The sequence below is a fragment of the Passer montanus genome, unplaced genomic scaffold, assembly GCF_014805655.1.
Source record: "Passer montanus isolate IOZ18808 unplaced genomic scaffold, ASM1480565v1 scaffold22, whole genome shotgun sequence".
NCBI classification, from domain to species: domain Eukaryota; kingdom Metazoa; phylum Chordata; class Aves; order Passeriformes; family Passeridae; genus Passer; species Passer montanus.
In genome coordinates, this window is record NW_024366815.1 from 13,180,262 (window position 1) to 13,205,163 (window position 24,902).

A 24,902-nucleotide genomic window follows, 5' to 3' on the forward strand; every position below is an offset into this window, starting at 1 on the left:
AAAGCTTAAAATGGAAAAAATTTAAAAGGCACAAAAAAGCATCACTGTGGTATACAAAACCACAATTAATGTATTTTTTAGTTGCTCTTCAATTCCCACCATCCCCAGGACTAGTTAATTCTTCCATCCGCAAATGAAATATACCCTTTAACACTTACCAGGCAGTGGCTAGCTCACTTCCTCTTCCTTGGGTTAGCATCAGAGGAGTGGGTTTGTGAGGCCCAGCTGGAAAAGCATGCTGCATGGAAATGGCTCAGGACTTTTGGAGGTCTGCAGAAAATGCAGGGTGTCCTCCAGAGCTGGAAAATTGGGCAGATAGTACTTGAGTAAGGATTTTCATTTCTGTAACATGATTTACTGAAATGCTCAACAAAGGCATGTATAATGTTGCTTAGAGTCTCATCTCCATTTAGTTTTTCTTACATTGGGTTTGGGTTGTGAATTTTGGTTTTTCTTTTTTTACAAGACTGAAGAAGGGTTCTGGGACATGAGCTGTAGAAGAGCTGAATACAATTTAATGTGTAATTAATATGTAATATTTTTAGCCTTGAATTAAGGTCTTGAGTGTGTTAGGTGGATAATGACTAGATAAACTATTGATAGAAGGAAGTTTGCTTTGACATCAAATTGAGTGGCCTAAGCTCAAGATTTTGTCACTTGGGAAAATCATTGCATAAGTCACTGAAGTCTTTCAGGATTAAAAAGCAGTTTTTCAATGGAAGAAGGTCACAGGTTATACCTCTGGGTGCTTTAATTTGATAAACTGCTGTTTGTGTGTATATTTTTATTGCTTCAATGTAGATGAAATCTGCGAACAAGATGTGGAAGTTGGTTCAATGTAGAATATATGCATAGAGTAAACAATTTTGTTTTCCTGACACCATAGAGAAGTTTGAATTTGTATTTGGAGAACTCTTAACAGCTTGTGTCTCAGTAAGTTGCGCCCCAGTTCTGTGTTTGTTAGACATCTTGTCCCAAATGTGAGGAAAGGTCAAGTCTTAAAGCAGATATGGTTTTATCTGGGAGGGAGAAAAGGATTGTGCTTAAGCACAATGGATGAAAACACAAAACAAATGGGTTCCTAATTCAATCATAATGCAGCATTACTGAAAGATGCGGGAATGTTATCAGGCAATTTGGGCAGTCTAATGGTTGTTTCATTGATTTGTAATAGTCACATCACCATCATGATACTCTGACTATAATTTTGGCTGAAGCAGGAGGTGTGAGACTTAAAACCAAAGAAACTGCGCAGCTGTTGCTTTAAAGAGCATGTGTGGTACAGATTAAATAAAAGAATTTTTAAAATTGCTTATGACATAATGAAACTCCACAGTTGCCATCTCTAGACCTTCAGGAAATTATAACTACTTGTCTCCCTTGGCGACATTCTCTTCTACTTCTGCCAGAAGACGACTTTGTTTGTAAATTTAGGATTTTGCCGGTCAGTGCGTGGTAATCTGGGAGCAATAATTCAAATGCTAATAAATACTCATCAGAAGTTGTTACTTATTAAACCAGCTGACATTTAGGAAGAATAGCTTGAGCTTGCCAAGTGATTCTAGCTCATTGCTTAGGAGCATGCCACTGGTTAGAGAATTTGATTAGCAACTGCATGTCAGGGCTCCCGGGCACTCTTGTGCCTCAGCCTCCCCTGGGTCCTGCCTGTGCTCTTGCCTGGGGACCCAGCAGTGTGTTTCAGCTCAGCCTGGTGCCATCAGTCTGTGTTAGAGCTGTGTTGCCAATGTGCCTGTTCCAGCCCCACTGCTGTGGTGTTGACCTGGAGCCTGCCTGTGTCTGATGGTCACTGGGCTGCCCCTGGGGCCTGTCCCTCTCATCATCTGCATGCAGGCAATAGGTTGTTAGGCAGTGCTGGCCCCAGCGTGAAGCTGCTTTCTGAATCACTTCGTGTCTGGTTCTTCTCTGTGGTGGCCACCTAGAGCAGCCCTGTGGCCAAAACAGAGCCAAGGAACAATTTTAGTGACTGTAGATGTAGTTAGTAGAGATACTGCTGCAAAGCTTAGGTTGCCTTGAGCTGGCAGAGCGTTGTACTGAGCAAGACCGAAGCGCTGGCTGTGGTGTAACTCGTGGTGCAGCTGTGGAAGGGGGACTTGCCATTTTGCTTTGTAGTTGATGTGGCTCAAAGATGCGACTCAAGAAGCATGTTGTAAAGTGAACTTAAGTGCTTTTACACTGCCTTTAAGATAAACAGTTTTTGTCCTTTTATGCTCGTGGATAATGCTAAAGATAAGAACTCCCACTGACTCCAGTGAATGTGGGATCAGGCTCATGGCTGGTACTCTATATTATGGACTTCAAATAAGGATTTATGCTTAGCTGAAACAAACCTTAGAAGCCAAAACAAATTTTACATAATGACTTCACTAGAGCCAAATTTGCATATTTTTGTTTTGGTTCGCAATGACTGGCTTGTTTAAGAAATGTAATTTTATTCATTTACCACTCAGTGTTATTGTGTTAGGTAAAAGGCTAAGAGGCATCTTCATCTGCAGTGCAGGTCTCTTAATGCTTCTGTATTTATTCTGCTTGGTTTTGTGAGAATTGCTAGGATTATAAAAATGTATTATTTGGTTTAAACATTTTAAAGATGTATAAAACTATGCTGTGCTGCTTTCTTGGATAAGGTGCTGCAACGGGAAAACTGGCATCAAGAGCAAGGATCAGTATATTAGAAGTACATCTGGCTTTTATTAAGTGTAAACTTCAGGACAGGTGCATTAGGGGAAAATATTTTTGTAGTATGAAATAGGATTTTTTTTCTTCTGTTCTCTCTGAAACAGCTTGTAAATTAAGCTGCTCTATATGACTCTTCTAAATTTGCTTTAATTTTTTTTTTTACATTACATGCAGATAGATATGTAGCATGATCTAGATTGAACAAATTAGGTAGATAATAGAAAAAGGAAAACTAGAATTTTTTTCTTTTGTAGGTTAGTGTGAAAGAGAAAATCATGAGCCTGAAAAGAAATGTTAAAAAAAAATCTCTTGTATATCTTGAGCTGTTAGCTTCCCATGGTGTTTAGCATTCTCATTAATTTAGAGAGCAATTTTACTTGTGAGGGGCTTTTTTTTGACCTACTGTCAGTGTATCCCTAAAGAGCATACTTTGTCCTTCTTGTTTTGCTGTTATTTCTGAAGGTAGTCTTAATGACGCCTATGAAATACTACTTGTTTTTTTCACTTCATTTTATGTTGTTCTGCATTGATAGCAAAAGACAAAGAACCCATTGAATGCATTATTTCTATTCATAGTGACATAATTGGTCATACAAACCTTCTTGAAGTAAGCAAATATTTCTTTGATTTCAGTAGTTGCTGGTATATAATACATGGAAGTATCACGCAGTAGTATATCTGAAGAAAAAGCTACTTGAAAAGGATGTTTTAAGATACAACAGATATATCTGTATTCTTTTTTTATTGTATTTGTGCTGGGTTGCCTAAGTATACCCACTTCCTACTGTGTACAAAGACAGGGTATGTGACATGGGAATGTTATCAAACCCATTGTGTTCTCTTAGCAGTATCCAGTCTATTTGATTCTCCTGTTGACTGTAAATAAGTGAACTTTAAATCAGTGGTTCTACTTGTTATACTGTTTCTTCCTTAGTTATGCTAAGACATTTATCCCTTTCAAATGAGAAAGCAGCTAAAAATTAAGATTGTAGTATTTCCACCTTTTTTGGAGGGGTGGAGCCAATGCAACCAAATTTACAGTTAGCTGAGTAGAAAAGAAACAGATTTTGTGTGTTTTTGCCAGCTGTTCTAGAAATCTGTCTGAGCTATTGCAAAATCTGTAAGACCTCCTGAGAGAAAGAATGAAAGCATACATGTGTTTTTCCCATTTTGATTTGTTAGGGAGAATTTGGCCTTTTGCAGCGTAAGGGAAGTGCCTGTGTGGTGATGGGGTAGTGGAAGGTGTGTGGACTTTCTTCTTTTTAGCTTTGTCTCAAATGTGGTGACAAAAGGAGACTTTTAAGATATAATACTTACTTTCCTCTTTTTTGAAAGTTTTAGTATTTTTTTATTTTTTGTGAGGAAGAACACTGCTGTGCCTTTGGCAGGTGGATGGCTCTGTGAAAGAGAGGCTTTTCTACAGCTTCTTCTATGGGCTGATGCTGTCTTACACTGCCTGTACTATTTTTTAAGGACTGCAGACTCCAAGCAAGCAAATTTTCCTTAAAAGCAGCACCTATTCAGACCATTAGGTTTATTTACATGTACTTAAAATTGATCCTACATTTTTTGGTACTTGAGTTTAAGGAAAGCAATTTGGCCCTTTTTGTTCTTGAAAATAGTCTCTGCTAACACTGCTGTATTTTCATTGCCATGCTAACTGTTTTTGAGACAGAAAAGCTGAAGGAATCATGGCTGCTTGGTCCAGTCAGTTGGTGTTTTTTGGTATTTATTTAATATTTTTTTCCTGAAGGAATATTATATGTGCCAGGAATTCAGAGGCCATTTCAAGCTAATCTTGACTTTGCAGTGCTCCTAGTACACTTTTCTTTGTCCTCAGAAGCACACTTTGTTGGAAGTTCTGCACCAGCTTTTCTGTTGTTAAGTCATCTTCACCAAGGCCAAATTATCTCCCTTTGTAAGAGTTAACTGGCTTTCTGACTCACTTTGTTTATGTAAGGGGAATTTCTTCATATATCTTGTCCTGATGAATGTATAAAAATGCAGGATTTGCTATTACCATGGGAAATTTTGTATTTCAGTATTGCTGAATCAGCCTAACCTTACTTTTGTCACCTTGATTTATTGCTTTTTGGTAGTAGGAATACAAAACTTTTCAAGATGCATGTTCCTGAAAATGTTGGCTGAAGGTGAATAATAGCTTATTAGCGGGATCTTAGCCTGTAGACATATCCCAGGATATTTTTGGCCTTCCTTGTTGCCAGCACTAACTGTTGGTTCATGTTTAGACCACTTTCTGCCCAGACCCCCAGCTCCATTTCAGGAAGTGTGCCCTGGGCAGCCAGTCTCCAGGGGATTGTACCATCTCAGGTACAAGAATTTGTTTGTCCTTGCTTAATTCTGTGAAATAGGGTGCAGAAGTTTATAGGTGCATTTTTGGAATGACCAGTCTACGTAAGTCAGGTTTTTATTGCAGTGGTTTAGGAACTTTTGGAGTTCTTCCTAAGTCATACTTGATTTTAAAAGTGTTATTATAAATTGCCACAGAATATATGAATAATCCTAAATGTATTTTCAGATCTTGGTATACTTCGTTAGGAAAATAGAGGAACAGAAAACAATGTGATTTTGTGTGTGCTTAGTTTATGTGTTACTGCTTCATATAATCCGTATCACAGGATGACAGGATGGTTTGGGTTGGAAGGGATCTCAGAGGTTTTCTGCTTCCAGTTTCCTGTAGTGGGCAGGGACAATAGAATCACAAAATCACAGGATGACAGAGTGGTTTGGGTTGGAAGGGATCTCAAAGGTTTTCTGCTTCCAGTTCCCTGTTGTGGGCAGGGACATCCTCTACTAGGCCAGGTTTCTCAAAGCCCCATCCAACCTGGCCTTGGAAATTTCAGGAATGGGGCATCCACTGCTTCTCTGGGCAGCCTGTGTCAATCCCTCACCACTCTCACAGTGTATTTCTTTCTTATATCTAATCTAAGCCTGCCCTCTTTCAGTCTAAAGCCTCTACCTCCTGTTCTGAGGTTTTCTGCTTCCAGTTACCTGTAGTGGGCAGGGACATCCTCTACTAGGCCTGGTTTCTCAAAGCCCCATCCAACCTGGCCTTGGAAATTTCAGGAATGGGGCATCCACTGCTTCTCTGGGCAGCCTGTGTCAATCCCTAACCACTCTCACAGTATATTTCTTTCTCACATCTAATCTAAGCCTGCCCTCTTTCAGTCTAAAGCCTATACCTCCTGTTCTATCACTACATGCTCTTGTAAAAGTCACTCTCTTGCTTTCTTTAAGGCCCTCTTGAGGTACTGGAAGTCTGCTAGAGGGTCACAGAATCACAAAATGGATTTTGTTGGAAGGGACCAACCACAGTGGATCCTGTGTTCCAAGCTCCCTGCTCAAGCAGGAACATCCTGGAGCACATGGCACAGGATTGTGTCCAGGCAGTTCTTAAATCATCTCCAGTGAGGGAGACTCCACACCCTCTCTGGGCAATCTGTTCCAGGGCTCAGTCAGCCACAGAGTAAAGAAGTTCTTCCTCATGTTCAGGTGAAATTTCCTGTGCATCAGTTTCTGCCCATTGCCTCTTGTCCTACTGCTTGGCACCTCTGAGAAGAGCCTGGTCCATTGTCTTGATACCTCCCTTCAGATACTGTAGACATTAATTAGGTCCCCTCTCACTTGTCTCTTCTCGAGGCTGAACAGGCCCATCTCCCTCAGCCTGTGCAGCACTTGGAGGCATCAGCCACTTTGCCCAGCTTTGTATCATCAGTGAATTTGCTGAGCAGGCATCTGCCCCTTCATCCAAGCCATGGATGAATAAGTTAAAACAATACAACATTGAACCTAGAGGCACACCACTAGGGACAGGCCTCCAGCTACACCCCGTGGCTCTGATTTTAACCCCTGGGGTCTGTTCAGCCAGTTCTTGATCCACATCACTGTCCACTCATCCAGACTACATCCCTGAGTTTGTCTAAGGAAATCTACTATCAAAGCAGACAATACCCACTGCTCTCCCCTCGTCCATCCAAGCAGTGGTTTCATTAAAGGTGGCAATCAGGTTGGTCAAGGAGGTTTTGACTGAATAAATCCATGCTGACTATTCCTGATCACCCATGTGTATAGTCTTCTGAATGAGGTGCTCCCAATCACCTTTCCAGGGATCAAGGTGAGGGTGACTGGCTGGTAATTCCCAGGGTCCTCATTCTTTCCCTTGAACACTAGGTTGACATTTGCTTTCTTCAATTGTGAGCAGCCTCACAATCATGTCTGCAGAACTTGTAGATGAATCCCATCAGGACATATGGACTTGTGGATGTCAAGTTTATCTACGTGGTCTCTACCCTATCTTTCTTGACCAAGGGAAAGTCTTCACTCCAGAATTGCTTTACCCAGCTCTCCTGGGTCAGAGAACCCCGAGGGCTGGTCTTGTTAGTGAAGACTGAAGCAAAGAAGACATTCAGTGAAATGTCTTCTGGCTTCTCTTCATTCTCTGTCACTGGGGTCCCTCCTTCCATTTAGCAACTGGACCACATAATTCTTATTTTTCTTTGTTATTGATATATTTGAAGAAGTCCCTCTTGTTGTCTGTGACATCCTTGGCCAGATTTAATTTTAGGTGGGCCTTGGCTTACCTTGTGTCATTTCTACTTAGTTTAACAGCTCCCTGTGTTAATTACAAATGGCCAGATCCTGCTTCCATCTCCTGTGTATTTCCTGCTTACTCTTGATTAATGACAGGAGTTCCTTGTTTATCCATGCAGGTCCCTAGCCTCATTTGCTCAATTTCTTGCTCATCAGGATGGATCATTCTTGAGCCTGGAGGAAGACTAACTGTCTTTGACCCCTATTTCCTGCAAAGCATGTTCCCACAGGATTCTTCTCGATGAGGTTTGCAGAGCCCCCCCGCTCAGGCCTATCATGTTCTCTCTGGATGTTGTTCCTTCCCGCCAGTGTCTTGACTGCACACAGCCCAATGACATCACCAAACTTGCTGAGGATGTGCTCAGTCCCACTGTCCATGTCCCTGACAAAGATGTTAGACAACAGCGGTTCCAAAACCAACATCTGAGGAACACCACCAGCACCAGTCTCCACCTGGACATGAGTTTTGACTGCAACTCTTTGACTGCAACCATCCAGCGAATTCCTAATCCACTGAGTGGTCCATCTGTCAAATCCATGTCTCTCCAATCTAGAGACAAGGACCATGTCAGATGTTTTTCACAAGTTCAAGTACATGAAATCAGTTGTTCTTTCCTCATCTACAACAGTGTAATCCCATCATAGAAGGCCATATTCCTCAGGCATAATTTGCTTTTTGTGAAGCCATGTTGGCTGTCACCAGTCACCTCCTTATTTTCCAAGTGCCTTAGCATAGTTTCCAGGAAGATCTCTATTGTCTTGGTGGGCACAGAGATGAGAAAGATTGGCTTGTAGCCTTACTCTTCTTCCCATTTTTTTTCTTTTTTAATGGAGGTTACAATTCTCTTTTTCCAGTCAATGGGAACTTCACCAGACTGCCACAACTTCTCATATGTAGTGGATAGTGGCCTGTTTACTCAGAATGTATCTCATCAGGTCCCATGGACTTCTGTACCATTAGGTTCCATGGACATGTGCACCTTCCTGAGGATGGTTGCAAACCTGATCTTGTCCTACAGTGTGTGGTTTCTTTCCCAGCCTTTCCTCAGAAGAAAAATACTCCGGTCCCCTAACCCTGCAGTCTACAACTTCCTCACAAGTTGAAATGGGTAACTGTTGATCTCTTTGCTGAGCAGTGATATGACGTAGGAAGCCGGCATGAAGCTGTATTTCCTGGATATTAGAAAAAGGTTCTTCGCTCTGAGGGTGGCTGGGCACTGGAACAAGCTCCCCAGAGATGCGGTCACAGCACTAAGCCTGACAGAGTTCAGGAAGTGTTTGAACAATGCTCTCAGTCATATGGAGTGATTTTGGGGATTATCCTGCGCAGAGCCAGGAGCTGGACTCTACTTGTGAGTTCCATCCAATTCAGGATGTTCTGTGATCCTGTTATGATCTTTGTAGTCCTTCACTGGACCCTCTCCAGTAGTTCCATGTCTTTCTTAGCCTTCTGCAATTTGAGCAGTGTAGCTGAAACACTAGCCAGTGAAAACTGAGGCAAAAAAGTCATAGAGTACCTCAGCTTTCTGCATGTCCTGGGTAAACACATCTCCTGTTTCCTTGCAGAGAGGGACCACATTTTCCCATCTTGCTTTTATCACCAACATACCTGTAGAAGCTTTTCTTGTTGTCCTTGGTGTCTCTGGAGAGGTTTAATTCTATCAGGGCTTTAGCTTTCCTGGTCTTATCCCTGGCTTCTCAGACATCCTCTCTGTATTCCTCCCAAGCTACCTGTCCTAGCTTCTGCCCTTTGGTTTGTGTCTGTCCACAAGCTCCTTGTTCATCCATGCAGGCCTGGCATTTCTGCCTGACTTCCTTGTTAGGATGCACAGTCTTTGAGCTTGGAAGAGGTGATCTTTGAATATTAGTGAGTTTTCTTGGGCCGTTCTCCCAGCCAGGGCTTTATCCCATGGCTACTTCACCAAACAGATCCCTGAAGAGTCGGAAGGCTACCCTCCTGAAAGTCCTGGGTTTGTGCTTTTTCTTAGTGCCTTCATGGTTGGAGTGATGCCTAGAATGCTGCGTTTCTAGCCAAGCAAAAGTGGCCTGGTAGGGAAATGTTACCCATGTGCATATAATCTCTTACAAGCAACATTTTTACCATTCCAGCCACCAATACTAATCATGAATATTGTTTTGATGTTTTTGTCTCTGTACCTTTCTTATGTTTTACATCATTTTTTTCCATAGGTATTGCCAGGCATCTGAAGGGGTTGACTAAGACCTAAGGATTTGGAACAGTGGTAAGTCAATGAAATTCTGATCATATTTTCTCTGTTTTCACATGCTGAAGTTTTACTACTGCAAAGGAAGGATGAAAGATGTTCAGTAGTTTATACCTTTTGGATATTTTCTTCTGAGCACCAAGTTCCTGTTCAGAGCATTCAGAGAACTTTTTCAAGCAGAAATTTTAAGAAGGAGAGGAGGAGGTAGTCTCATTGGCTGCTCTTGGTAAGTGAAGCCTCTCCTCATATCACCCTGACTTTGAAAAAACTTTAAAGTAACAGTTCAACCTGTGCTTGTTGAAGTGTAACTTGACCCATTGTATTAATATAATGATGCCTGAATTGGCTTTTCAGAATAATGCGGTTTTATACATTTAGCAATTATAAAATGAGATATCATTTTAGAATACATCATTAAAGATTATCATTCTAGAAACCTGAAGTAAGTTAATAAATTACTTATTGAATTTGGCTTACAAGTTGAATTTTTTTTTTCTTTAAACTGCAGTCTTTATTTGTAGTTTTTAACTCTGCCCCTGCAAACTGTGGTATCCTTTGTAAAGTTAAATTATTTTCCTGATCCCCTATGCTTACTGCTGATTCTTTGCATTGTGTGTACCAAATATGTATAATTTTGACTAGAGAAAAGTGCAAGAAGGATCTAAGGAAGAACTTTAAAAATTTCAAATATTTTATAAAGTGAGTTTTATAATCTTTTTATAAATATATTATTTACACTTACCTGTCTGTAGGTGTAGGCTGTCAAAGAAAGCCTTATAAACACACAGATAAAATCAGTGTTACTTGTATTTAATAATCATAAAACAGAAGAGAATCATAGAATCATTAAGATTGGAAAAGACCTCCAGGATAATTGAGTCCCACCCTTGACCAAACGCCACTATATCAGCTAAGGACATGAAGTGCCACATGCAGTTCCTTTTTGAACACTTCCAGGGATGGTGACTACCACATCCCTGTGGAATCTGTTCCAATGCTTAACTAGCTTTTAAGTCAAAAAATCATTCCTGATGTCCAACCTGAACCTTCCCTTGGTGCAGTTTGAAGCCACTTCCTCTTGTCCTGTCACTAGCATCCTGGGAAAAGAGGCCAGTGGAAGAAGAGTAAAATAATACTTCCAAAAAGTAACTGCATTTTCTTACCAAGAGATAGTTATTTGGAATAATCTAATGTTTCTAGTTCTCTGTTTCCTATGGCAGAGCCAATTTACATGAAATATTTAATATTTAAGTTTGGTTTGCTGCTATTGGCAGCAAATGTTTAGAACCCATGTATTTTGTTCCATTGTTGTGTTATTGACTTTTGGTGACCAATGCAATGAAAAGCCTTTGCCTTTTTTTTTTTTTGTTGGTGGGGTTTTTTTATTTGTTTTTTGTTGGTTTTTTTTTTTCTGTAATGGCCCCTGAGAAGTATGTTTGCTTTTCATTTCAAAAATTAGCATTTAGTTACAACTTTGAAGGCATTGATCAGTTTAGAATATTTGCATTCATGTAGGTCTATATTTACTATGTCCTTTCTATTTCTGCTAGTATTTAACTAGAAAAACTAGATAAGTAAATTTAAAGTTTTTCAGTTAGTTCTGGATAATTCTTTTCTGCCTACATTTTAATCTGCCCCTTGCTGCCATCCTGCACTGCCTGACAATCACCAGAACTAAAATGCTGTATCCATGTTATCATCAGTGCACAGATGGAATGAAAGCATTATAGACAGTTCATATATCTATATTCAACAAAAAATACAGGTATTCTTTTCATCAAGTTTGATGCTGTTGAAGAAATGATACTTAAGAATTGGAGAGACTCTTATTAAAATAGAATTGCTTTTTGGCTAGTGTTACAGATAATATAACTTACTTTATAATAATACGCCTCAGACCAGCTACGGGGGGATTCCTATAACACTTAACAACAGAACAGAAACACTAGCATGGGCATTAATAACCAAACTTAAAAAACAACCTGAGCAACTGTTAGCAGCAGCAGGTGGGAAACCAGTGTACAGGGTAGTGGCGATGATAAAATTGCACAACTGATAAGATTAACTCTGTCAGGATCTAATATGTTTAGAAGAAAATTGAAATTTTAAATTCATAACAAAATATGTAAATAATGTCATCTCTCTCTAGAACACAGCAAAGTCAAGTTGTCTGCATTTTATTCAAAAGCATTGCATAATTTGTCTTGGGGAAACATTTGAAAATAGTTAAGCATTTATTTACATAAAAATCTTCAGTTGTAGCAAAATAGCTAATAAGATTGCAACTGGAAGCAATAAATAAACAACTAATATAAAACTCTAAAGGATCAAATTAGCTTATGCTAATCTCTTAATAAAATCTTCAGTATTTTGCTTACTCTTTTGAGCATTCACATAGTTCCTCACTTGTGTGTGCTCCTTTTTCTGCAATATACGTAGGATAGAAGCTTAAAATGCCTTTTCTAATAAACATGATGGTTAGACTCTGAAATTGTATTAGGCAAGAAAGCACCAGTTATTTTTGTTTTCCATATAATATTAGCCAAGAAGTGATTGCTTAGTGCAGAGATGCTAAGATCATTCCAGGACCTCACATCACAGATGATGGTAATCCACACTCCAGTGAGATAACTCAGCAAAAGTAGATGCTGTGCTAGATGCTGGTCCTGGGCATATCTGAAAACCAGCAGGTGTTAACGTGCAAAAAACCCATATTTTGCACTCAAAACTCTGGTGGGTGATAGTGAGATCATTGAAGATGTGAAGGTTTGATCCTCTCTTTTAATAGCTGAAGTTTCACCAGCCACTTGCTGGTATTTTTGACAGAGGTTGATACAAAGGTGCTGTTCTTGGACCATGGACTTACGTCATCACAGCTACTCTGGAACCTGCCAGCTAATATGACATATATTCTTCTCTGTTACATTAAAATGCATGTTTTTACTAGCTAGTCTTGTTCCCCTTCAGGTAATACACTTACCTAAATTTCCTAGATAGGATCCTTGGAGGGCCTTTGCCTTGGGAGCAACTGGGAGAAATCGAGATGAAGGAAAGCAAGCAGAGTATCTTTCTTCAGGTCTTTCCTTGTGATGTGATAACCATCAGAAGAAGAAAAGTTGTGGTTTGCTCAAGATGTTCTGTCATCTGTGTGCTGAAGTTTGCCGTATGATGGTATTTCGTGACTTCAGGAATGACGTTTAGTGTTTCTGATTAAGTCCTGCTATATCTTAAGCCTGAAATAGAAAACTTGTTGAAGTGACTAAAGTGTCTCCCTCTGTGTGTTAAATCCATGCAGTTAACAGCAGAATATGATGGGGAGAGGCAATTGATTCTGGGGATTTGTGTTTGGTTTGGGATATATGGTCTTTTTATATCAATATAGTTTTGTACTGTGCACGTAGCAACACAGAGACAGAGGGGGTTTTAGAAGCAAAAAATAGATATGCGACAAATGTTGCTGTATTAATTTGGATTTTTTAATAGCCAGATGAAATAGGGAGCTGTACTGCTTTTCCTCTTTGAACCATCTCCTTTCTGTGTCTCTGCTTTGCCTTTCTTTTTTATTTTTAATATAGTTCACCTTGGTTTACTCCTTCTGTGGAGAACTTTAGGATGATATAAAAGTACTAATTCCAAATTGCATCTCACTTCCATTTAATAGAAACAAAATAAAAGTGGATTTTTTTTCAATTTTCTTTCTTTTTGTTTGTCATTAGAGGGAGGAAGGGACATGTTACTGAGTCAGAAAAATATTATGGTTTCAAGTTCTTTGGAAGGCACCAGGAGCTTTCAGATGGTGTAAAATCACATTGAACTAATAATTTGTTTACAGATTAGCAAATGCAATAGTTCATTTTTGTGTTACTATTAATGGAACCTAGTGCGGTTCTTGACATGGAGATGCTGTACCACAAGCAGTGAATAAATAGCAATTGTTGCTACAGCATGAGGTGTGGTGTAGTGCATAGAGCAGCCTGTCCCAACTCCTGCATTTGACTAAGTGATATTAGGAAAGGTAATGAATTTCTTACTCCTCTTGTCGAGTTAGATTGCAAGGTCTTTTGTCCACGTATTGTGCCTGTCCCAACTCCTGCATTTGACTTCTACCTCTGTTATTAAGCTAAGTGATATTAGGAAAAGTAATGAATTTCTTACTCCTCTTGTCGAGTTAGATTGCAAGGTCTTTTGTCCACGTATTGAGCCTCAGTCTTTGTCATTGTGCTTTGTTGTCCTGTGGAGTCCTTCATTTGCTATAGTATTACAGATTTTCCTCTCAGAGTTTCCCATTAGCTATCAGAAACTCACTGTATTGTGTGGAATCCTGAAGACACTTGAATATTTAGTCTACAAGAAGAAAGCTAGTAATGTTTTCCAGAGCATGGTTTAATATTGCATCTGGTCTTGTGCAACTCAGGCTGATGCCAAAAGGGATACTTTAGCCTGTTCTTTCCCTCTCTTGCATCAGTCCCAAGGTGAGTTCAAGGTAAGCAGCTGATTCAGAAAAAAAAACCAAAAGACAACCCTAACTGCCAGTGAAGGAAAACTAAATCAGGAAACTATGCTGACCTGGCTTGTCCTGTGGATGAGAAATTACTAGATGCAACAAAAGGGACAAAGGCACAATAAGCAGCTGGAAGTAGGTGGGAAGAGTGATGCTGTTTCTTTCAGCAACAGGTAATAAATATACCAGATGAGACATAGCATGGAAACCTAGGCTTATTAAGAGCTGCGTTTTACAGCCTTATTTTGCACTCAACAGAACAGTGTCTTGCAATGGTTGTGACAGCCAGCTACAGTTATGATTATGTTAGTTTTTGATACTAGGTGTTCTTCACTGGATGTATTTTTTTCTAATACAACTTTTTAATCATTTTTTTTCCCCCTAAAGTAAAAGTTACTTTAGGAAAAAAAGTAAGTAACAGTAAAAAACTGTTACTTTTTCTTAAAGTAAAAGTAACAGTTACCTTTATTATTTGCATTACAGTTTCAAGGCATATTTCTAATGCCTAAATATAACCTTTTATTTTATTTTAATTTAAACTGAAGTAATTTAACCATGCAAATTGGGTGACAGGAGCTGCTCTTGATGTGGTAGTTTCTACAGACCTTATATTCATAATTTCCGCTTTAAACTCTGTCAAGAAACTTGATTCGTCCTTGAAAATTGATTATGTAATTGGAGTTGACTCTTTGAGGGTCATTTTTCTCTCACCATTTGACTAAGTGATATTAGGAAAGGTAATGAATTTCTTACTCCTCTTGTCGAGTTAGATTGCAAGGTCTTTTGTCCACGTATTGAGCCTCAGTCTTTGTCATTGTGCTTTGTTGTCCTGTGGAGTCCTTCATTTGCTATAGTATTACAGATTTTCCTCTCAGAGTTTCCCATTAGCTATCAGAAACTCACTGTATTGTGTGGAATCCTGAAGACACTTGAATATTTAGTCTACAAGAAGAAAGCTAGTAATGTTTTCCAGAGCATGGTTTAATATTGCATCTGGTCTTGTGCAACTCAGGCTGATGCCAAAAGGGATACTTTAGCCTGTTCTTTCCCTCTCTTGCATCAGTCCCAAGGTGAGTTCAAGGTAAGCAGCTGATTCAGAAAAAAAAAACAACAAAAAACCAACCCTAACTGCCAGTGAAGGAAAACTAAATCAGGAAACTATGCTGACCTGGCTTGTCCTGTGGATGAGAAATTACTAGATGCAACAAAAGGGACAAAGGCACAATAAGCAGCTGGAAGTAGGTGGGAAGAGTGATGCTGTTTCTTTCAGCAACAGGTAATAAATATACCAGATGAGACATAGCATGGAAACCTAGGCTTATTAAGAGCTGCGTTTTACAGCCTTATTTTGCACTCAACAGAACAGTGTCTTGCAATGGTTGTGACAGCCAGCTACAGTTATGATTATGTTAGTTTTTGATACTAGGTGTTCTTCACTGGATGTATTTTTTTCTAATACAACTTTTTAATTGTTTTTTTTTTTCCCTAAAGTAAAAGTTAATTTAGGAAAAGAAGTAAGTAACGGAAAATGTTTACAGATTAGCAAATGCAATAGTTCATTTTTGTGTTACTATTAATGGAACCTAGTGCGGTTCTTGACATGGAGATGCTGTACCACAAGCAGTGAATAAATAGCAATTGTTGCTACAGCATGAGGTGTGGTGTAGTGCATAGAGCTGCCTGTCCCAACTCCTGCATTTGACTTCTACCTCTGTTATTAAGCTAAGTGATATTAGGAAAAGTAATGAATTTCTTACTCCTCTTGTCGAGTTAGATTGCAAGGTCTTTTGTCCACGTATTGAGCCTCAGTCTTTGTCATTGTGCTTTGTTGTCCTGTGGAGTCCTTCATTTGCTATAGTATTACAGATTTTCCTCTCAGAGTTTCCCATTAGCTATCAGAAACTCACTGTATTGTGTGGAATCCTGAAGACACTTGAATATTTAGTCTACAAGAAGAAAGCTAGTAATGTTTTCCAGAGCATGGTTTAATATTGCATCTGGTCTTGTGCAACTCAGGCTGATGCCAAAAGGGATACTTTAGCCTGTTCTTTCCCTCTCTTGCATCAGTCCCAAGGTGAGTTCAAGGTAAGCAGCTGATTCAGAAAAAAAAACCAAAAGACAACCCTAACTGCCAGTGAAGGAAAACTAAATCAGGAAACTATGCTGACCTGGCTTGTCCTGTGGATGAGAAATTACTAGATGCAACAAAAGGGACAAAGGCACAATAAGCAGCTGGAAGTAGGTGGGAAGAGTGATGCTGTTTCTTTCAGCAACAGGTAATAAATATACCAGATGAGACATAGCATGGAAACCTAGGCTTATTAAGAGCTGCGTTTTACAGCCTTATTTTGCACTCAACAGAACAGTGTCTTGCAATGGTTGTGACAGCCAGCTACAGTTATGATTATGTTAGTTTTTGATACTAGGTGTTCTTCACTGGATGTATTTTTTTCTAATACAACTTTTTAATTGTTTTTTTTTTTCCCTAAAGTAAAAGTTAATTTAGGAAAAGAAGTAAGTAACGGTAAAAAACTGTTACTTTTACTTTTTCTTAAAGTAAAAGTAACAGTTACCTTTATTATTTGCATTACAGTTTCAAGGCATATTTCTAATGCCTAAATATAACCTTTTATTTTATTTTAAATTTAACCATGCAAATTGGGTGACAGGAGCTGCTCTTGATGTGGTAGTTTCTACAGACCTTATATTCATAATTTCCGCTTTAAACTCTGTCAAGAAACTTGATTCGTCCTTGAAAATTGATTATGTAATTGGAGTTGACTCTTTGAGGGTCATTTTTCTCTCACTGCCCTTTCTCTTAAAAATGTATACAACAGATTAGATTGGTTTCTTTGATCTTGCTTTCTTTGTGATCCTCATGTAATCAGATCTTGTCTTGAAGTACCTGTCTTCCCCACTCACTGTAAGTTTCCACAAAACAAAAAAAGGGCTGAACAGGACTGAGGAAGAGAGACATGAAATATTAATATGATTTTGGAAAATGTTGTGACTAACTTTAAGCAAGGGGCCTTTACACACGCTTGGGAGGACATTGATGTTTCTCATCAGTTGCATTCATGGGCGAGGTTGCCAAGTGAATTCAGCTAAGCAGGAGGAGCAACAGTTCAGCAGCAAAAAAAGCAAGTGTGCTTCTAAGAATGCTGCAGCCCAACAGGGACCCTGGCTCTCAAGCCGTCTGTGAAACTGACCTAACCAATGATGTTGCTGAAATTTCACATCTGTTATTTCTTACTGCCCACTTCTTTGGCAACGGCCAGTCTTCATTTTTTCCATTATAGGCAGCTGCTGGAACTGGAAAGAGCTTGAGCTTATTTTCAGATGTGCTAAATGGACTACGTTTTACCTTTCTTCCTTTCTCCTCCCCACCCTCTTTCTTCTACCACATACTGCAGCATACTGACTTTTTTCCAAAGTGCAGGATCTGTGAGTTGCATGCTTAACATGTGTCTGAAGATAAGCAGATATCCTTGTGCATGCAAATAATTATTTTAAAAACAGGGCAGTCATGATGTCTGGGAAAAGACATATTCTTAAAGAGAAACTGTCAGTGAAATGTGTATAAATTGCGACAGAACTCACCTACCAATTTTCATTGAAACCTGCTTTCAACCCTGGCTGACTAGACTTACTTTATTAAGAAAGTAAGTGCACAGAATTCAATGGTGGAGCCAAGTACTTTATTACTAACTAGAACTGAGCTGCTTGAAATAACGAATTCCTTTTGCATTTCTTGAGGCTATCTTACTATTTTTCTTCAATGTCCCGTAGAGGAATTTTCTTACATCCTTCTGGCCCTTTCTAGCTTAAACTATTGGAGCTGTTAGATTACTTCCCAAAGCTATTAAGTGGAGGAAGGTATTACAGCCTCTAAGCAAGCTAGAAAATAACCTGTTGATGTCTGTTCAAATTCATGCATCTAAAATTGTGGAATTGAAGCATAAAAATACAATCTATTTTTCCCTAATAATTTTTGGAGGGCAGACCGTGGAAAAAGCTTTCAATGATAGTTACAAACTGAGAACTGGCCAGCCTGATGAGCAAAGGTTGGTGGCTGAACGTGTTACAAATACCAGGGAACCACCAGAATTCCTTCACTGATTTTAAATAAGCATGAGATAATAGATGTGACTTAATCGAGGACATCAACTAATATGTAGTAAGGTATCCCTGGCAGTTGAGTGCTGTGGTCTGATCATTCTGCTGCAGTTCTGCGTAGGGGTAGTGCTTCCCTCAGAGCAGTAGTCTCAGATCCCTGCTAGGTAGTGCTGAAGGACTTGAGACAAGGGCTACATCACAGTGAGAGAATATTACCAACTTCCAGTGCCATAAAATGGATAAGAGGAATGGATGGGAGGAGGTGAGGTAACATACCTCACCCAAAAGTGGGTCAATCTTATGCTATATATGTCTCCTAAAATACTTCAATATGTCCATGAAAAATGCCTTTAAAATAAGTGTTTTATTGTTTCTAAGTATTAAATGTTTCTCTGATGAAATAGAGTTTAAAAGCCTGATAAAATTCTATATTGCTGTAATTAAAAAAAAAAATGCTGTACTGAATGTGGGCTGATTATTTTCTTTGGTTTTGCACTTTTTATATCTCTTTAGATCTCTTTTTTCCCTAAAGCAAAATAGTTTTGTCTACTTGTAGAAGGTTGCCATTGTCCTTTACCAGATGGTTTTCTAATCCACTTCTTACAGAAATTATGCAGGAAGATAAATATTTTCATAAAGATTCTTTTGGGGGTAAAATTTAATGCAGCAGACAGTGAAAAAAAATTATAATCTCTAAAGATTTATGGATTTTATTAAATGAGGGAAAAATCTTTCCTTGCAGATAATTTTTTTTTTCATGTATTGGAAAAATTGAATCTGAGAAGAACAAAAAGAAATTCTATATTAGGGAGGTTGAAAACATCCCTTGAAGTCGAACTAGTTTTCCAGATTGTGCTGAGCATATTTCTCTCATGAAATTGGCTACTCTTACTCATATTTCTTCCTGAAACTGTCAAATCCATTAGACGTATGACAATAAAATACTCTTACATGGGCATATGTAAAGACAACATTATATTTAATGCAACTAAAGCATTTTCTAGGTCTGCCTTCCCAGCATTCTCATGGATAGTTATCAAATTATTTTTATTTGTTACTGTATTTTTTTAAATTATTGTTTTCCTGGCAGCTGGCACAACTCTACCTCAGAGTTACTACTAGCATACCAAGGCTGTGCAATGTAGAGGGGATGCTGCTTTGTCTGCATGTGAAATAATCTAAGTGAATCAAAAGAAAGTGGACTAGATGACGTGACTCTCATTTGGGAAGCCTTTATCCCATTTATTTTTATTTCTTTTAATCACCAATATGTGTGTATAGTTCTTTCTTATTAAAGGAAATGCATGAACTGTAATAGCGCACTAATTTATGCTGCATTTCAGCAAATTATTTCAAAAATCCATCCCTTCTGTTTTGGGATGGTGCTCAACTAACAGCTATAAGGTAGTAATTTGGATTAGCTGTGCAAAATCATATCTTTTAGCATGTTTTGTGACAGTCTGAAAGACTGCTATGTTCTTTTTTCTAAATGTGTCTGGAGGCACAGCTCAAAACCTTAAACCTACAGAAAGCTTGTCAGAAGGTTTGTGTGTTTCCAGGTATTTGAGTATCCTTAAACGTAATCTGGTTATATTGGCACACTTTCAATAATTTTACTTGTTAAAGCATCAAATACCTCTGCATACCATGAGCAACCTTCTAATGTTGCCTGAGTTCAATTCAAAATGACCATTGTTTGAAGTGTATTGCAATGATCAGAAAAAAAAAGTTATTTCTTGGCTGAAGTTGTGGAATGTAGTAGTCATCTGTAGTTGTGATGATCTAAGGAAACATCCATAAAGCAGGGGAAAAAACAGGTTTTCAGATATACAGATCTTCAATAATACTCTGGAAAAGCGAGAAGTTTCTGCATTCACTTCTGAGTACCAAGTCTCAACTCCTCTGTTAAAAGCATTTCTGTTTTTAAAAGTTGACTTTGTGGAGTTTCACAAAGGTTGATGAAAATTAGAGAAACAGATTAAGAAAGGGATGAATAGCAAGCAAAAGAGTTTAAAAAATGAAACCCAGCAGCTAGACAGCAAGGAAACAAAGGTTGAAAGCTTAATTCTCTGTCTCCCACAAAGTAAATAACAGTTGTTCTTCCCACATCCTAAGATGGGAGCTAGTAAAATTTTCAAGTGTGAGGCACAAAAAGTGTTAGACTGTTGCAGGAGCTTCTGAGGAACTTCTGAGGGTTGTGATGTTATCACCTCAATTCAGCATTGTATTAGTTGGGCTTAATAGTAGGGTGGAAAGTGTAGCAGAGAGCACAGAGAAAAAGGATAGAAAAGGGTTTTGTTAAGTCATTTTAGAACTAAACTGTAGAAAGGACAAGAAATAAGTTTAATTATTCTGGTACACTGCAAGAAATCCACAAGTCTCACTTGCTTTCTCACAGTGTAATGTGTTTGTTCTTAGACATCTGAAAAACTTGTTACAGAGTTTTTATTCCTTTTCTTCTGTAGGCTAAGGATACTGAGTATATTACAGCTCCTGCTCTGCAAGCCTTTATTCAAATTGCCTAGATGTATGAAAATTCCTTTTGAGGGTGACAATCTGCTGTGAATACTCAGAGATGTTCTTAAATGTCTGGAAAATGGACCAGGGCTGATACTGAGTTGGGTATTATTAGTTCCATTTTCACTTCTTCTTACAGGAAAAAAAAGTTATTTCTACTTGAAATACCCTGAAGTGTTTTGCATAAATAAAGAGCTCAGTTTCTTCAGCTGTTGCATTACTTCCCTTTTGAAAAAACATTCTGATTCTAAGCAAGGACTTTGGTTCCATTCTTTTCCTTCTTATTATGGGCTAACCAGAAATTGTCAGCTTCATGATAGATCATGCAAAAATTCTGTTTACTCTTTGAATGAGTTCTTCAGTCCATCTTTGCCATGGCTAGACATCCTTTTCACTAACTTTGTTGCATTTGATGACTAGAGAAATGGGGCAGCCTTTGTCCCCCTTTGTGACTGCTGTTGTGACAGAGCAGCTAATCAGTACATTGAGCTCAGCCCACTTGCTGAGGCCATCAGCTTCATCTGAGGCTTGTTCTTGTTCTCACACTTTAGTAACTGAGTTTTGGTGAGAGCCCTTGAGTAAGATGCAGTCCATTTGTTCTGCTAACAGCCCAGCTGTGGATATATAAAATCCCCTTTCCCTGTTGCTCCTTGCAACAACAGGTTTAATTGTTACGGGCTCGTAGGAACCAATTAGATTAACAGATGTTAAAGAGAGCCAGTTTCAGGTCTTGGTGGGAAGCAGTAATTTGAGAAGCCTTGTGTAAGGGCTTGCTAACACCTAGGTGATGAGTGTCTGTGTTTGAGGCCTTGGGTGCCATGAAAATTGCATCACTTTTCTCCTGTTTGCTGAGGCCAGATGGGAATGTTTTTAAGAACAGCAGCCAGAGCACATTCTTACTTATTTTAGCAAATGACAGCATGTTCTAGAAGCTCATCGTTAGTTTTGTTGCAAATTTCCCATACTGCATTAAGCTCTGTTGACCCTTGCCTTTATGCTGGCTTGAATATGTCTTGTGGAGAGAGTTTATTTTGGGGTCTTTTTGGTTTTCTATATTAAATGGCAAGTTTGTTAAAATATGAAATATCATAATTTAATATGACAGAGATCTCTTAGTTCATCTACTTAATCCATTGCTGAATCAGAATTGCTTCCTGCTGGGTGCAACCCGAGAGAAAGTTTTAGTACTTTACGTGTTGGAAATGAGGGCAGGAGAAGTTTTTTTTCTTGTTCCTCTACTGCCTTAAGTTGTTTTGGTCAGTGCTGCAATAGCAGAATCTGCTCTCAGCAATGGTTTAGATTTACAGATATTTACGGCTTTTCAAAAACTTAGAGTGTCAAGGCACTTCAGAGGAGATGAATTTTAAAATATAAAACTATGTCTTCACTTGTTTTCTCACTCACCTTCTGATTTATAAAGTGTTGATTCTTACATGTCCACTTGCACCTTGAATAGTATTTGAATGATTTTGAAATCATAGAACAGAATAAGAGCTTTTAGCAACCAAGGTCCAGTTAGTGTTGTTTACTTACTGATACCACTCATTAATTTTTTTTGGTTGGTAGAGGGAAAAAATAACCCAACCATAAGATTTAACTTCATCTATGTCCCTGCAGTTGTGGTCTTGTTCCATCTTATACATGGGTGGAGTGGCATACCGTTGCTATCAAAAGCTGTCCAATACATAAATACTTGTTACTCTTGGTCAGGAAAAAAATGAAAGTTCTTTCGATTTCTGAAATTTTTACACAGCAAAGAAGACACGTGGGAATTCATGTATGTGGATCTTGTTGTGCATTCACTCAGAAATTACCATTAGCAGATGAAAAGCACTTTTGTAACTATATCTTGGTTTTGTTTCACCAAAGTTTGATACAAAATAGTCTGGCATGTGACCAAGGGTGTCACCTGCATGCGTAGTGTCTTGATGAATATTTGTAAACTGACAGATTCCTCTCTTTCTCACCACAGTAATGAAATTGTAAGATGTAATTATGGGCACCATGGTTAAGGCTAAATGTGTGACTCAAGGAAAACACTAGATATGACTCATGATAAAATCACAAGAGCTGGAAATCATTTGAGCTCACTTGGTTTCGATAGGTATCGGCTATAGTTGCACATTTCTTTACAGGACCATGCTTGTAGGTTCAGCTAGCAGCATATTTTTGTGGTATTATCCATGCTAATAAAAAAGAAATTAATAACACTGGGAACTGTGCAGTGGTATTTTGAGGATGGAACTTTGTTTTCCATGCCAGCTGATGAAATAATAAGTATTGATTTAAGTAATTAAACCCAATGCTTCACAAAGGGACTATATAAGTTTGACTTCATATTCGCAAAACATAATTTATTAAATACTGTGACACAGAACTTTACGGTGTGATTCATTGGAAGCTAATGTATTATAAAACATAATGTATTTAATAACAAGATCATGTTCCAAAATAGGTCCATAAAACTGGACTTTTGATATTCCTATGAATATTCACAATCTTATCCAACAGAAACAGAAGTCAGAATAGCAGACTCTTGGGTGAAGAGAAAATTTGACCATTTTCCAGTTGAATTTAATCTGTAGATCATTTCTATATTCACAGCTGTTTGTGTATGTTAGTTCCGTTTCTGGAAAAGAAACTGGCAATAGAAAAAAATAAAAAAGAACTGGCAAAGAGTGCAATGATGCTGTGTCTATTGTGTAGGTCCAGCAATTTGCAGCATGCCTCAATCAGTGGGAATTATATGAAGTTATAGATTTTGCCAAATTTTCCAACCAGGGTGGCCTAATCCACCCAATTTTTTTACACATTTTTAAAATGTTTGCGATGTTAAAACTTGGAATAATCAACACAAGTGTAAGAGTTGTTATATGATCCACCTGGATTTAATCCTTGAAGTGAGAAACAGCTGTGGCTTTTTCAAGAGCTATTCTTGTGCTGATTGTGTGCATGCAATTACATTTGCACAAGGAAGGCAAATGTAGTGACATAGGTACACATCTGCCCAGTGTTCTGTGAAGGTAGGTGTAAAACTCCAGTTGGCTTCACTGAGAGCTAGTACACCTTTAACAGCGGAGTATATGTTGAAACACAGCTCATGCTAAAACAGTCCTCTAGAATTCACAGAATTTGGCATGTTATTTGAAAAATCCTACAAAAGGTTGTTCCTAGAACACTATTAAGTAGCTTTATTTATTCCACCTTACTATATTTGAGACTTTTTTTTTGCGCTTTGGGAGACCATAAATCGCAGAGTTCAAAGAGGCTTAGAGAGAAATGTTGCAGATAATAGCCATGGATGTTTCTGAAGTCTTTGAGAAGAGGAGAGCAAGAGATAGCTAACAGTAGATAAAATACTGGACCTTTTGTCATTAATTATTTTTGGTACAAAGGCAGAGTTTGTCTTTGGGACATGAGTGTGTTGAGATGTAAAAATCCATTGAATATTTTGTGAATGGCTCATATCCTCCTACTTTTTAATATATAAATAGTTTGCAACTCACAGATTAATTTGTTTAAATTCTTTGTTTGAGGATCAAGAAAAAGGTCTAGTTAGACTGAACGCTGTCTCTCAAGGCATTGACAGTCTGATATTTCTATGACGCAGTCTAGAACAAAGTCTGTTGAGTAAAATGTGTATCATTTGATCTCAATTTATTATAACAAAATAGATGGTTTTGCCATGGAAAAGTTATTTAAACAGTGATGGAATGGAGTTGGTTTGCTGAAGTGTGATGAAGTACATGCTGCAGTAAGGAACATATTATTTTAATTAAATGGATGAACAAGTTTTGTGATCTTATTATTCTGATCAGCTCTTGATAAAGATCTAGACAGTTTTCCAGTTGCTAAAGCATTTTGCTGACTTGTGCACAATGGCTAAGACAATAAGGGTTGACAGCAGTTATACTGACAAACATACTGGCTTTATAATTTTCATAAAATAAGAGGCATTGTTCCAGATCATTATTACTACCTTTAGTTCTTAAATGTTAGAATTAGTGTTACTTACTACTGGATAGTAGTTATATCTGTTAGTTATAGCTGAACAGAATTACCTTCTTGCTCCTTTTGAAAGGTAAATTTAACTGTACCCCCTTGTTTCAAGGCAGAGCTCAGCTTTTGGTAGAGAGCAATTCTTGGTAGGTGAATTGTCCTTTGCAACATAGAAAAGGCTAAAGGGAGCTATAGTTTTGCAGAAGGAAAAAAGAAAATCTCGAGATGCTAAATCA

At 38.3% G+C, this 24,902-nt stretch overlaps 1 protein-coding gene across 2 annotated transcripts in view; it reads left to right on the forward strand.

Annotated features, from left to right (window-relative positions):
• Nucleotides 1-24,902, forward strand: part of LHFPL2 (LHFPL tetraspan subfamily member 2) — a 120,174-nt gene that overhangs the window by 52,440 nt on the left and 42,832 nt on the right. For both annotated transcript variants that reach the window (XM_039709947.1, XM_039709946.1), the window contains exon 2: nt 9,499-9,551. The gene's annotated coding sequence lies outside the window, so the exon portion shown is untranslated. The remainder of the gene's footprint in view (nt 1-9,498; nt 9,552-24,902) is intronic.